Genomic DNA, 15567 nt, shown 5'->3' with positions numbered 1-15567 from the left:
GAAACTGTGCTGGTTAAGCAGGGGAGGGAAGTGGGAAGCACCCTTGGCCCCTACCCACCCCCAGACACACACACACTTCTCAGGGCAGCATCTGAAACCTGTATGAGGAAAGCCTGGCTCTCCACCAATCCCAGTGTGAAAATCAGTGGCTGAGAAAATGAGCCTGTGGGGGTGTTCTGTTTGTAATGGCAGTGATGGAGGAAAGAAGTATTGGAAACTGAATTTTTCTCTTTTTGCATTCAGCAAATTTGTACTAAGTAAACAATGCATTTCAGTTTCAAGTTAAGCTTTAAGTCCAATGTTCTGCTCTTCGTTTGGCTTCAGTTTACAAAACCACCAGCAGAACTTGTGAGTATCACAAGACTTTACAAGTGGGCCTTTGTATTCACAAAGTTGACTAGTCACTTTTCTCAATTTGGTGGTGCCCCAACAATATTCTTGAAATCACATTTGGAAAAATACTCCTTACTTTCAAATAACTAGAGGAGATTTCTTCCTACTTCCAGACTCACCTTGTTCCACACCGAATCTTGTGACAAGCCTTTCTGAGAAGTCTATGCATATAAACTTGCAAGTGCTCATATGTTTGCGTGTATGTGTATGTGTATATGTGTTCCTTTTTGGTGAAGTGATAGTGTATGGTACATACATAAAAGCATTTTGATTTAAGTTTAATAATATGTCTTAAATATCATACTTTAACATTAACGTGTAATCTATATCTTTGTAAATGCTTCACAGTCTTTACTGTGGATGTACAAAAATTTTTATACCAATTCATCTTAAAGGGCATTTACATGGTTGTACTTTTTTTGTCTTATTTTCTTACAAAGTACCAATGAATATCCATGTAGTTGAGTATTTATAAATAAATGTGATAACCTAATCTCCCAGAAATAATATTGTTGGATTGGGAGATATCTGCACACTTAATTTAGGTGTAGAGTGCCAAATAACATTTAACTACAGTTATTATTTTCAGTTTGTTAAATTGTGACTGTAGTTGAATATCTTTTCGTATGTTTAAAAATTACTTATATGTAAAACTCTGTTCATATTCTTTGTCCATAAATGGAGTTAGGACAACTTAGTAGCCATCTGGAAAAAAAAATAAAATTGTATTCCTACTTTATTTCCAACACCAAAATAAACTCCAGATGGACCAAAGATTTTACACTAAAAATAAATGCATTAAAGTACTATTAGAAAACATGAGAAGATGTTTTTTGTAAGTAATCCCAAACTAAGAAAGGTCTTTCTAAGCATAATAGAAAACCTCAAGGAATGATTCTAAAGATGTATAAATTAATAAATCAATATATATTGAAAAAAATAAAAAATGAATGACAAAGTTACAAAAATAAGAATAACACATGACAACAGTTGATAGTTTTCAATGATTTGTAGCTTTAAAATGTTGTGCCATCAAGGCTGAGGTTGTAGAGAATTGAAAGAGTTCATTACTCTCACCACAATAAGCAAAATAAACTGGATAGACTACAAAATCATAGTTTATTTTAAAAACATCAGAGAAACAAGAACACAAAGAAAGTTAAATTAATTCTAAGGCAAAGATCCCTTGATGGATTACAATAGACCAACAGCTGCTGTCATCCCTGGTGGAGCTCAGGAGAATGAGGACAGGCCATAGAAAAGAGTAAGGAGAAACCAGTTTAAGTTTAATGGTCTTTTAATGGCTCTAAGTGGGCTGGCATGACAGATTAGAATTCCACAGTGCATTAGCCTCATAACAGGTTTGCCCCCATCCCCCAATTCTTGTTGCATCTTCACTGACTACTTACAGGTGCTTCACTGAAAGCTGGTGACATCCGAGGGGAGCTGAAAGTGATCTCTGCTGATCAGAAGAAATGAGAGACACTGCTGAAGAGATACAGCTCTTCCCAGAGAGAGCAAGGCAGCCACCACACACACACTGACATATGTACATGTCAAAGAATAACATATTGTGGGATTTTGCTGGGTTTAAACTTTATAAAAGGAATGTATCGGTCTGTAAGTAGTCTTCTGGAATTTTCACTTAAATTATACCAAGAGTCATTCATAATATTAAGTGTGGCTGTGTTCCATTGCATTTTATTTCACTTCATTTATCCTCTCTGCAATTCTTTGTGTAACTATACCTCAATGTTTTTATCCATTTGCTTGTTGATGAACCCTTACATTGTTTCTGGATGACTAAAGTGATGCAGTAAGCATTCTTGTACATATATGCAAAAGTTTCTGTTTTGTCTGTACCTTAGTGAGGAAAATCTGGGGTATGTAAGTATTCAACTTTATAAGATAATGCCAAATTATTTCCCGAGTTTGTCATAGCAGTTTACACTACCAAGAGCAAAGTCCAAGATTACATTGAGTCACATCCTCTCCAACTCTTGGTATTATTAAGAATTCTTAATTATTACGATATGAATAATTGTCAACAACTATCATAATTGGTGTTTATACCTCCCTGATTAATGATGTTGATGCTGTGATGTAGAGGGTTTTGTCATGTGTTTGCTGGACATACAGATTTTCTTTTCTGTGAAATGTCCCTCATGTCTTCTGCCTATTTTTCTACTGAACTTCCTTTTTCTTAACAATTTATAAGAGTTTTAACCTCTTAAAATATAGTATTGAAAGCATCTTCTATTTTTTTTTTTAATTTTTATTTATTTATGATAGTTACAGAGAGAGAGAGAGGGAGGCAGAGACACAGGCAGAGGGAGAAGCAGACTCCATGCACCGGGAGCCCGATGTGGGATTCAATCCCGGGTCTCCGGGATCACGCCCTGGGCCAAAGGCAGGCGCCAAACCGCTGCGCCACCCAGGGATCCCAGCATCTTCTATTTTTATTTTCATTTTTCTTGACTAACAGCCTCTATTCTCAATGATCTGACATATATTTCTATTACATATTAAAATTCTTTGTATGCATGGGCTATTCTGGTTTAATATTTACTCCACTGGTCAATTTCTCTTAATTGCTATAGCTCTACAATATGTTTTATAGCTCTAACATAGCTATAGAATATATTTTTCATATGTTTTAATATCTGATAGGGGACAACTCTCTCACCTTTTCTCCCTCAGAAAATATTGGTGGTAAACAATCCCTTGTTTTTCATATAAAATTTTGAAGGAACTTGTCAAATTTCCTGAAGAAGTCTATTGGAAATTTGATTGGGGTTGCATCAAAAAAATTGATCAATTTGAGGAGATTTGATCTCTGAAAGATATTTTTTCTTTTCATGAATATGTGCAACTTCTCCATTTATTTAATGAATTTCACTGAATTTTTTTTTAAGATTGTATTTATTTATTCATGAGAGACGCAGTGAGAGGGGCAGAGACATATCCATGCAAGGAACCCAATGTGGGACGCGATCCCAGGACTCCAGGAATCACGCCCTGAGCGGAAGACAGACACTTAACCGCTGAGCCACCCAGGCGTCTCTTCACTGAAGTTTTAAAATGTTCTTTGTATAATCTTACCCATTTTTGTTAGATTTATGACTTGGTATTTTATAATTTTGGCTTCTATATCAAATGCTGTATTTTTAAAAACTACTTTCTAGTTACTTGTTAGTGAAGAGAATTGAAATTAGTTCTGGATATCTAGTCATTTTACTAAATTCAAATTACTTCTAATAATTTGTTGAAATTTTAAGATTCTATATAGACCATATCAACTGCAAAACAATCAGATTCTTGTTTTTCTTTCCAATCTTAATCCCTTTATCCTTTCTTATTGTGCTGGCTAATCATATCTCAAAACAATGTTGTGTTAAAATGGTGATATGGAGGATTATTTTCTTTTCTCCTATTTTAGAAGCTGTCCTCAATATTTCTCTAGTAGCAGATGTTTCTCACTTTTCCAGCTATGGAAGTACTCTACTATGTATATATCTTCACCTTCTTCAGTCATTTTACCTCTGGTTTATATTGCTTATAGTATTGTACTGACAAAATAATAATTATTAGTAGTGGTAACACTGGGAATTTCTCTAATATTTTAAAAGTGATGATGGCTGTTGGTTGGGATAGAGATATAAATTTTCTTCCTTTTTTGAGAGGGAGGTTTTCCTAAAATGCAAATAGTTAAGAACTCTGAAAAATAAATTAATTTTTCATATTCTTCTCTACTTTAAGAGATTGTGTGGTGTATGACTCAGCTTTTTTTTAAGTTTCAAAAATTCACTTAGAATATTTTGTAGCCTAGTCTCTTTTTATGAGGTTATTTTTAGTGATTTTTAAATCTTATATGTTTAGCTTTCTCTTAGTTTGGTATCTATTTTCTTATAAGGAATTTTCTTTCACTGATAATTTTAAGTATTTTGACATAAATTTATGCATATTTTCTTTTAACACTATTTTTTATATATTTCATATTCTTTATGTATTTGCTAGGCTTTTTTGTTCTAGTTTTGAAGTTATATTTGTCAATAATTTTCAAGTATAAAAAAACAACTCTAGATTTTCTGGGGGAATCAATATTCACTCTATTTGTTTCATCAGTATTTTTATCTTTTTCTTTATTAGTTTCTTCTTTCTTTTTATCTTAGGTTTGTTTGGGTATTTATTTTATTAAATATTTACATTAATGTAAATGTTTTATCTTTGTTCTCCTTTATTTACTAATGAAAATATCTTCATAAGCATTTATAAACTCTGAATTGTATGTGACACCCATGGTTCTCAACTGGGGGCAATTTCACCCTCCAAGGGACATTTGGCAATGCCTGAAGACACATCGAAATATTATGACTTGCACCAGAGGGGAAGAGGCTACTGTGGCCATCTAGTTTGTAGAAGCCAGAGATGCTGTTAAATAGCCTGCAACGCACACAAATGTTCCAGACAACAAATAATTAGCCAGACCAAAATTTCAATTGTGCTGAGGTTGAGAAATACTCCTACAGACCTTTGAGACATTCAGTTATTTTGATCAATATTATAAGCCACTCCAAGTAAAATGGGCACCCTCTCATTTTTTCCCCCTTTGACTATTTGTTAAAGATCAAAATCCAGTGCCATTCATATGTGTTTTATTTGGCTAGCTCCATATTTAAAAACAAACAAACAAAAACAATTGCATCTTCTTAAATAGGATATGCACTCTATAGATTTCCAGTCTCTGCCTTCTACTTAGTATTATACTCCTGTCCCTGAAAGAGTGACACTTTTATGTTGCCCATCTGACCATTGTAGAAATTGGAGTTTGCACTCCTGAGTTCTATACCGAAAGATCTTCAGACTCTTTCTCTTTCATTAATTTTCCCTTCCCAAATGGGGCCAATCTATTTCCATTGGCAATAGTAGCTCACTGAAGTATTCCAAGTGTTTCTCAAAGATATGCCAGGAGGACTGGTAACATCAAAATCTTTGACATAGGAAGGGTGATTTTTATAAATTCTCACCTCTGTAGGGTGGCATGGTGTCTTTTCTAGTACCTCCTGCAATAAATAATAATAATAATAACAATAAGTAAACATAATCATTGATGTGTTAAATTACATAAGTAATACCTATTCCTTATTTTATGCTCTAGTATGTAGACAAAGCCCCATTTTTTTCACGTTGAAGATGCAGATAATAGAAACACATTTATTTCAAAACTGGATATGACATGACCTTATGTAGTATCAGGCTTACAATATGACTACTATGGTGATGTAGGAGGCTTTGCATTATGAATGTTTCTTCTGAATTTACTTAATACTCAATGAATGTAAATGTTTGATAATTGTTTATTCAAATACAGTTATGTATCAAAATGATTAAAGCTTCCTTTTATGGAAGCAGCATCAATACCAAGATTTTCTATTTATGAGTTATGAGATATCAACTTTTCTTTTTTCACATTTGACAACTTCTATCTAAGCAGGTTAACGAGCTAAATACACAGATCATTCTAATTATCCATGTCAGGGAATATAACCATTGATAAGAAATGACACAAAATCAGGAATATTCTCAGACATTGAGAATCAAAGTTGCGAATTTTTGTTTTATTTTTCTTGAATTGGCAAACACACTATTTAAAATGTCCAGTAATCAACAGAATACAATTCATATTGTTTTATATGGAAGGAAAGAAAGTTTTATATAGTCTGAGATCTTCCTGAACTTTTAAATAAGGAAGTACCTTATTTTTTACAGTTTCATTGAGTTATAATTGACATACATCATGTATAAGTTTGACATACAGCATGATAGTTTGATTTACATATATTGAGAAAAGATTACCACAATAGTTTCAGCTAATATTCATCTCCTCATATAAATTCAATAAAACAGAAAGAAAGACAAAAAAGGAAAAAATTCTTCCGTGATAAGAACTCATAGGATTTACTTGAAAGTAACAATATTCCTACATATTATATAGCAGTGTTAACTATAGTCATGATGTACATTTTATCCTTAGTACTCATTTATTTTATGACTGGAAGTTTGTTACTTTTGACTACTTTCATACACTTCTCTCCACCCACCTCCCCCCAGCAAACCTTCCACCTCTGGTAACAAGTCTAATCTCTTCTTCTATAATGTTTTTCTTTGTTTGATTTAAGTTTCACATATAAGTGAAATCATACAGTATTTGTCTTTCTCTGTCTGACTTATTTCACTTAGCATATTACCCTTGAGGTCCACCCATGTTGTTATAAATGGTCAGATTTTCTTATTTTTATTTTATGGCCCAAATCCCTTTATCCACTTATCCAACCTTGGCTACTTAGGTTATTTCCTAATGTCGTGGCTATTGCAAATAATGCTGCTATGAACATAGGGATACTGATACTTTTTGAGTTAGTGTTTTTGTTTTCTTTGGGCGTATTCCCAGAAGTGGATCATATGGTGGTTCTATTTTTAATTTTTTGTGGATCCTCCACACCGCTTTCCATAGTGGCTGCACCAATTTACAATCCCACCAACAGTGTATAAATGTTTTCTTTACTTCACATCCACATCAGCATTCCTTACATAGGTTGCATTTTCTTTTGCTGGAAGGTTTCTTTTGCTATTAAGAAGATTTGTGGTTTGATGTAGTCTCACTTGTTTTATTTTTATTTCTATTTTTATTTATTTTTATTTTGTTGTTTATGCTTTTAGTGTCATATTAAAAAAATTACTACCAAGACCAGTGTCCAGTTGCTTTACTCCTATGCTAACTTCTAGGAGTTTTGTGGCTTAAGGTCTTGTATCTAAGACTTTCATCCATTCTGAATTAATTTCATGACAGGTGTAAGACGTAAGTCTTATTTCATTCTTTTACATGTGAATATCCAATTATCTTAGCATATTTACTGAAAAGACTGTTTCCCCCCTTGAGTGTTCTTGGCTCCCTTGTCAAATAAATATTAGTTGACTATATATGCTTGAGTTCATGTATGGGCTCTTGGTTCTATTCCATTGATCTTATAGTCTATTTTTCTTTCAGTACTAAACTATTTTGATGACTATAGCTTAATAGTATAGCTTGAAATTAGGAAATGAGATATATCCTGCTTTATTCTTCTTTCTTAGGATTCATTAATTAGTCAGGGTCTATTGGGTTCCATATAAATTTTGTAGTTTTTTTTTCTACTTCTGTAAAGAATGTCACATAAATCTTGGTAGGGTTGCATTAAATTTATAGGTGATTTTAGATAGTATTGACATTTAACAATATTAATTCTTCCAATTCATAAACTCCTGATACTGGCTTTGCCCAGGGGGCAATCAGCTCTGCCCCACCAACCTTCTGCTGGAGCACCACTGGTCCAGAACAGCTTCCAGGAGGTTTCACCAGCCTTTCTGGTCAAATGGAACTAGGAGACATACTTCAAATGACTAGGGCTGTAAGTCAGCTCCTTACCTGGTTGTGGGCAAACCAGGTGGTAGGGCCAGCAAAACTCATTTGAGGATCTGAATTAGGCAGATCTGCATCCCTTCGAATTCCCTTTTCAGAGTACATCCCCAACCTGATTCTGTCAATGAGCAAAGCTGCTGGTTGGGATTACTACTTGGGCATTGCAGATATGTAGTTGGTGCCAAGATCTGGGTGCTTGTTGTTACAAGCCTTTCCCTCCTTCTTGGTCACAGGCAGATTCCTATACCTTTTGACTCACTGAGAATAAAAGAGATGTATGCAAAGAAATTGATTTCTCAAGAATAATGGCATTATTCATTTAAAAGCCAAAATAGTAAATGCAATATTTTTGAGATGTAAAATGAATCAGCTGCCTAAAATTATTATAAGTAACAACCTGAATATTAAACTCAAAAGCAAATGGATGTGTTCTTTTCTTTTGTTTTCTTTCTTTTCTTTTTTTTTCTTTCTTTTCTTTCTTTCTTCCTCTTTTCTTTCTCTTCTCATTTTAGTTCTTTTTTCTTTTGGCCATTTGTTTAATGATTATAACAGTAAGTGTAGAACAGAAGGTTAAATATGAGAACCTATAGATCGAAATATGAAATTCCAAATTTTTCTTTTCTTCTGAATAAAGATGCTGGCAATGTGAACATACAAATCAGTAATATAAATAGTGGTCTCCTCTGGAAGGGACCTCAGAAATCATTTACTCTGATTTTATAGATGAAGTTGTAACTTTTTCAAGGTCATACAAATAGATGGCAAGGTTGCAAGTGGAGTCACATTTCCTGAATGTTCCATAGTTCACTGAGGTTCCATAGTCAAGTAACTCAAGCCTAATTATTGGCTTCTTAGTATTCAATCTTAAGTTATGAATGATGACATTCACTTGTGATGTTATTTCTTTAGTATATTTGAGAATGTTGGTGGCAAAGAGTCACCAGAAGAAAGCCAATAAATAGCCTTTATGTGTATAGATTTTATGTGTCTGTGGAGGAGGTAGAAATAGGATTATATTAATTGTAGTTTCATGTCTTCAAATTTGTTAGTTTTGGAAAATACTAAACTAAATCCTCTTCTGAAATTAATAAATTACAGGATAGCAATGATTTCCTGTGTAAGAAAATACAGAACAAGAAAACAAACAAGCAAAAGGCTTGTGGCTTTAGTAAATTAATAGATGGATAATAAATCAACAATATAATGTAGTTATCAGAAAGATAATGGAATACAATGTCATCCTCATTGTATAAGAGATAGCTAACGTAAAAATGCCGAATATTTGCCTATGTATGTATTGCATTGAACTGGGTATTTTGCATATACTACTTTACATTTTTACCTTGAAAGATAATCATTCTCATTTACAGATGAGGAAAGGTAAATATCTAACACAAGTTCATTCAGCTTATTTTAGTGGCCAAGTTGGCATTTGTTCCCAGATCTGTCTGGCCCCCAAACTCATATCCCTTTCATTATGCCTCTTTGGGTTTAACTATTTATGTTGAGTCTCACAGGGAACATGAAGTACACTTAAGTGGGTTCAGAGGAAGGATTCTAGGATGACAAATCATCAAGAAACAATGCTACATGAAGAACAGTTGAAACAATGAGCAAGTTTTGTCAAATGAATAGTAGCATTAAGATAGTAAAAGAAAAAATCTAGTGAGTACTTCATCATGTTGAGAAGAATTTATATTTATTCTGTGTAGTGTATGAGCATGGATACTGGATCACTTACTGGGAGCCAGAGGGGAGATTGACTTAATAGAGCTAAGAATACTCCTTTGTTTTATGTAGAATGGGAATGAGATAGAAAAAGGGAAAACATTTTTTAAATAATTTTTAAGCATTAGGGTTAAAATTGATTGGAAGTACTCAAAATGCAACTTGATGAATAGGATGTTTTAGACTCTATTTCTACCTTGAGCATGATATTGAAGAAGGTGTTTAAAGATCCTGCCAAACTAATAATTCATGATTTTTACTACACGTGTGTCAGAGACAAGGGGTCAAAGAGAAGGACCATGTTTTATTACACTTGTTTCTTACCTCCCTATCTTTACGTGCTCTAAACTCAGTAGATGCACATTAAATTAATCAGCAGGTAAATGACCAAAAAATCAAAGATAAAGTTATCTTTTAGCTTAAAAAGGAATATTAAAAAAGCTTTAGGGATCCCTGGGTGGCGCAGGGGTTTGGCGCCTGCCTTTGGCCCAGGGCGCGATCCTGGAGACTCGGGATCGAATCCCACGTCGGGCTCCCGGTGCATGGAGCCCGCTTCTCCCTCTGCCTGTGTCTCTGCCTCTCTCTCTCTCTCTGTGACTATCATGAATAAATAAATAAAATCTTTAAAAAAAAAAAAAAAAAAGCTTTATAACCAAGACCTTGAATGAATGAAATGGAACCAGTTATGTTTATAGAGTTGTTTTTATTTCTTTACATTTTAGTGATATTTTGACACATAAATATAATTCTTGAGTCTGATTGTAAAGTGATGTGTTTGAGTATCTCATTGGGGAGCCCGCTTCTCTTCTCCTTCTGCCCCTCTCCACTGCTCATGTCCTGCTTTCCTTATATATAATAAATAAAATCTTAAAAATAAATAGATACGTACATAAAATGAAGAGAGATTTTTAGAGGAAACACAAGTTGTTAGGATTTTTTCCCCCTAGAGAGAATCAGTACTGTGTTATTTCATTAAGAAAGAGCACAGTGTGGTAAAAATAGACTCCCTGAGAGAATAAAGTTAGAAAAGTAGTTTGGTGGCAGTTATGCCAGAGGCCATACCACATTTCTTTAAGTTCAGTATCACATCCTAATTTTGAAAGACATGTAAATGCTAAAAGGAACTCAAAGGCACATGGAGCCAAACAGTGACTGGAGGAAATGAAGATGCTCCCAAATATGTGATTAGGAAGAAATAGTTGGGGTTGGTGTTGTGTATCTGTGAAAAGAAACAACTGTGCTAGGAGGCTGATACCAAGGGACAGAGATGAGTTAGACTAAGATCTGAAAGAGTCATCAAAACTGAAGATAGAAAGGGTGAAAGAGACAGAGAAGTGGCTGATTTTAATTCTTGCTTCTTCATTTGGGTCACATGAAGTGTGGCAGATTTTACCTACTATTGTTTGAACACCAACTCTTGGATTTCGTAGATGCTGTTGGTTTGGTAGCAAGCAAGATGTTCTACTAGAGTGCTAGAGTCTTTAGGAGGGTTTTCCAGCATGGCCTTTCAAAAAGCTGGAGAGAGACAGTGCTGCAAGAGGAGAAGAATGTTCATCAGATGGTCCATTATATAATAAAGCATGGTCTTTGTTCCTGGGAGGAGGACTCTAAGCCCTCAAGTGATAGAATTGTCTTTGTTATTCTTAGTGAGCCCTCAAACTGTTACTGAGTTTATGTTAACAAGTTGACACATAGTAGGTCCCTTGACATTTCAGGTTGGGGACTAGTGATGCCAGAAAGACCAACCATAAGATTCGTGGGTTGACTTTGAGCCAAGTGATGTTGGTCCAACCTCTCAAAATCCAGGGAGAGGAGTGGGTGTGGAGATTGAGTTCAATGATGTAGCCAGGGCAAGGTACAGAACAGTGGGTTTTTTCTTAATACTTTAAGTATTGCACTCTTCTTGCTTGCATGGTTTCTGAGAAGTTAGATATAATAACTCTTATATTGCTTCCCTAAGGTGACAATTAGTTATGTCTACGTACGAAAACCTCTGGGCACTAGAGTAAAGACTCTGGACACCAAAGCTTCAATGAACTTCCCTGGTTGGTAACTATAAATCAATGTGTTGGGAAAGTTACAAGTCCTGAGGACATGGAAACATAACATTTGAGACCCTTCAGACTTCACATTACGCATCTTTTCATTGGCTTGTCTTGATTTGTATTCACTCTAATAAAATTATAATCTTAATGTAATGTTTTTCTGACCTCTGTAAGTCATTCCAGGAAATTACCAAACTTGAGGAGGTAGTGGGGACCCCCAAATTCTTAACCAGTTGGTGACCTGCAAACCCCTCTGTTTGTGGCTGGCGCTCAGAAGTGAAAGCAGTCTTATGGTGGACCACGCCCTTAACCTGAGACATTCACCCTAACTCCCAGTAGTTAGTGTTCAAAATTATAATGCACCAAGAAGTAAAATACTTGTTCTTATGGATAGCTGCAGGAGTGAGTCCATACTCTGGTGAGGATGGGCACTCCAGCATGGGAGTTAGGTTCCGAGGCTTTGGTGAAGCACCATGCATGTTGAATCTCTGCTCTGCCATTTCCCAGCTCAGGCAAACAGCTGCCTTCTCTTAATAGTTTGAATATCCATTAAAGAGAAATGGTAAACATAACATGCTTCTAAGGTTATAGTGAAACTTAAATGAATTAGTATGTCTAAAGTCTTTACAGCACTCTGTGGCACACTTGAAAAATCCTCTTATGATATTTTTAAAATAACATTTTATTGTTCTTATCAAAATCATCGAACATGTAGAAAATACAGCCTAAAGGGTAATATTTTAGTTTCTTACTTAATTATCTTTTCCAATGGTGAAGACAGTTACAGTGGAAGTAGCATAGTAAATCAAAGGCACCATTATTTGTAGGACTATTATTTATATATTTGGAGTAGAAAAAGAGCTAATAATTATTTAATAGATTTTATCATGTTCCTAAAGTTTCAGTTACCACCTCCACAATGACCTCAATTCTTGTCTTGTGTGTACCATTCTCTCACACAGCACTCCAAAACGGAAGAACACACTTGAGTGAAAGTAGGATAAACAGGGGATAGGCAATCACATCTAATCTGGGATAGCTATGCTGATTTATGTTCTGTGCTTATTTAATTTTATTTTTTAAATCAACATTGAGAAAGAAAAGTTGAGATATTAATTACCCGTTTACTGTCAATGTAGCGGAAAATGTAATTTATAGCCTACTTGCAAAAAAAAAAAATCACAGTGCTTAATTTAAGAACTCAAATTATTCAAATAACATTTTGAATTTGATTATTCATTTAATTGAAGTGTTGCTCTTTCAGTCAGAATTGCTTTTGAGATTCCAATTTCAGCAATAGTTAACTAAGAGCTCTCTGTGGAAAGGATAGAAGGGGAATCCACAGATATAAATGTCTGGAGAAATCACTGCGCTCAGTGAATTATATTTACCTGAAGGAAATGGTCAAATTCATCAGTAGTGTTTGGTTTGTTTTTGTTTGTTTGTTTGTTTTTGTCTCAACATAGTTATTGTTTTAGTATAGAAAGCAATTATGGGGGATAACCTGGGCCCACAAAATACCTGAAAATGTAAATTTAACAGAAAACTCAGAAGCAAAGCCTGTCCAAGAAGTTATGAATGATCCATGGGCTGTAGTGATAGAAGTCACCTTCACATTCAAATCTAGGAGAAAAGAAATTAACATTCCAGGGAGCCAGGGGGCTCTGCCTCAGAAGAAATGTCCTTCTCTTCCTATTATGGCAATGTCTCACTGCTGTTGCTTCTAGCCAGTCTCAACTATGCAGATCTTCCACAGTAACAAAAGGACAGCAGATATACCCTGACACACATCAAGAGCTTTAACAATCTTTCAAACAGTTGTCAGAATTTATCATGTTTTGTCATTATTAAAGTGTAATTTGCATACAACAAAACATGCAGTTTTTAAGTATACATTTGATGAATTTTGGTAATTGTATACTATCAGGTGACCACCACCACTGTCAAGAAATAGAACATTTCTATAGCCCTAGAGTTTCCTCATGCCTTCTGCAGTGAATTGCCCTCCCTGCCCTGAGGAATGGCCAACCACCAACCTCCTTCTTGTCATAACAGTTTTGCCTTTCCTACAATTTCATAGATAGAATCATTCAATATTTTGCCATTGGGGTTTGATTTCTTTGACTGAGTATAATATATTTGAGATATGTCCATGAATAATACTGCTTTGAACATACACACAAAAGTCATTCTGTGAAATTATGCCTTCACTTCCTTTGGGCAAATACTCAGGAGTTAGATTGCTGGGTCCTATGATAAGTTTAAGTGTAACTTTATAAGAGACTACAGTATTGTTTTCCAGAGTGGCTATTCAATTTGGCCATCCCACATGTGGACACATGTGAGAGCTCCAAACTTTTTTATGTTGACAGATGTTTTTATTTTTAGCCATTCGTGTGAATGTACTATTGGATTTCATTATGGTTTTAAATCCTTTCAAGTTTATTGAGACATAATTGACATACATTACTGCTGAAGGTAATCGTGGTTTGACTTACATATATTGTGAAGTAATTACCACAATAATTTTAGATAGCATTCATGATCTCATAGAGATGCAATAAAAAGAAAAAAGCAAACAAAAAAGAAAAAAATTTTCCTCTTGTGATAAGAATGCATAGGGTTACTCTCTTAACAACTTCCCTATATATCCTACAGCAGTGTTGACTGTAGTATCCTGTCATACTTTATATGCCCAGTTCTTCTTTATCTTATAGCTGGAAGTTTGTATCTTTTGCCTACCTTCCGCCTATGTTGCCTCTCCCATGCCTCAACTCTAATAACCACAAATCTGGTCTATTTTCCCCTAAGTTTTGTTTGTTTTTTGTTGTTGTTATTGTTGTTTTTTGGTTCCACATATAAGTAAAATCATACAGTATTTGTCCATTATCCATTATCTAATCAATTTCACTTAGTATAATACCTTGTTTTTACAAAAGGTAAGGCTTATTCATTTTTTATGACTGAATAATACTCCATTGTGTGTTACCACTTGATAACTAGTGATGTGGATGTATTTTCATATTTCTTGCCATTCATGTATCTTCTGTTGTGGAATGTTTGAAACAATTATTTGCCCACTTTTTAATTGGGTTTCTTTATTACTTGGTTCTAAGTAATTCTTGATTTCATAAGCCCTTTTTAGATATATGGTTTACAAACATTTTCACCCTATTTGGGGTTTTCCTTTTGTTTCTTATTTTTCAAAAAGCAAATGGTTTTAATTGTATAGTTATTATTATTATTATTATCATCCTTACTATTTTCACTATTTGGAATTGTGATTTTTTTGTGTCGTATTTAAGGAATATGGCCAGCCCAATATCACAATTTTCCCCTTTATGTTCTGATTTATATTTAATAGTTTTATCATATCTGATCCATTTTGTTTATAATGTTATGCAATTGTTGATGCTGATTTTTTCCCCCACAGGTATATTCATTTGTTCCAGCACCACTTCTTAAAAACAAACAAAACAACAACAACAAAAAACCCCTTTCTTCTCACCATTGAATTGCATTAACACTTTTTTCAAAAAAATATTTTAATTCAAGTCTTATAACCCATGGACATGGTATATTTCTCCACTTTTTTAGATCTTTTAAAATTTCCTTTTGCAACATTATGCAGTTTTCGGTGTACAAACCTTGCATATATTTTTTTTTATTTCAAAGTACTTTTTCAATGCTAATGTAAGTGGAGATAATTTCTTTTTCTAATTTTCCATTATTAGCAGGCAGACATACAATTTACTTTATTTTAAGTCTTTTTAAATATAGACCTTGTATCCTTCAAGCTAACTAAGTTTACTTTCATTTTTAGAAGTCTTTTCTTGACTCCTTAGGATTTTCCCTGCAAGCTATTATGTTATCTGCAAATAAAGACACTTTTATTTCTTTCTTTCCAAATTATATGCCTTTTTCTTTTCCTTACCTTGGTGC

Source organism: Canis aureus, chromosome 2 (assembly GCF_053574225.1).
Source record: "Canis aureus isolate CA01 chromosome 2, VMU_Caureus_v.1.0, whole genome shotgun sequence".
NCBI lineage: Eukaryota > Metazoa > Chordata > Mammalia > Carnivora > Canidae > Canis > Canis aureus.
The sequence above is the reverse complement of the archived record's forward strand: the minus strand, read 5'-3'. Positions refer to the sequence as shown.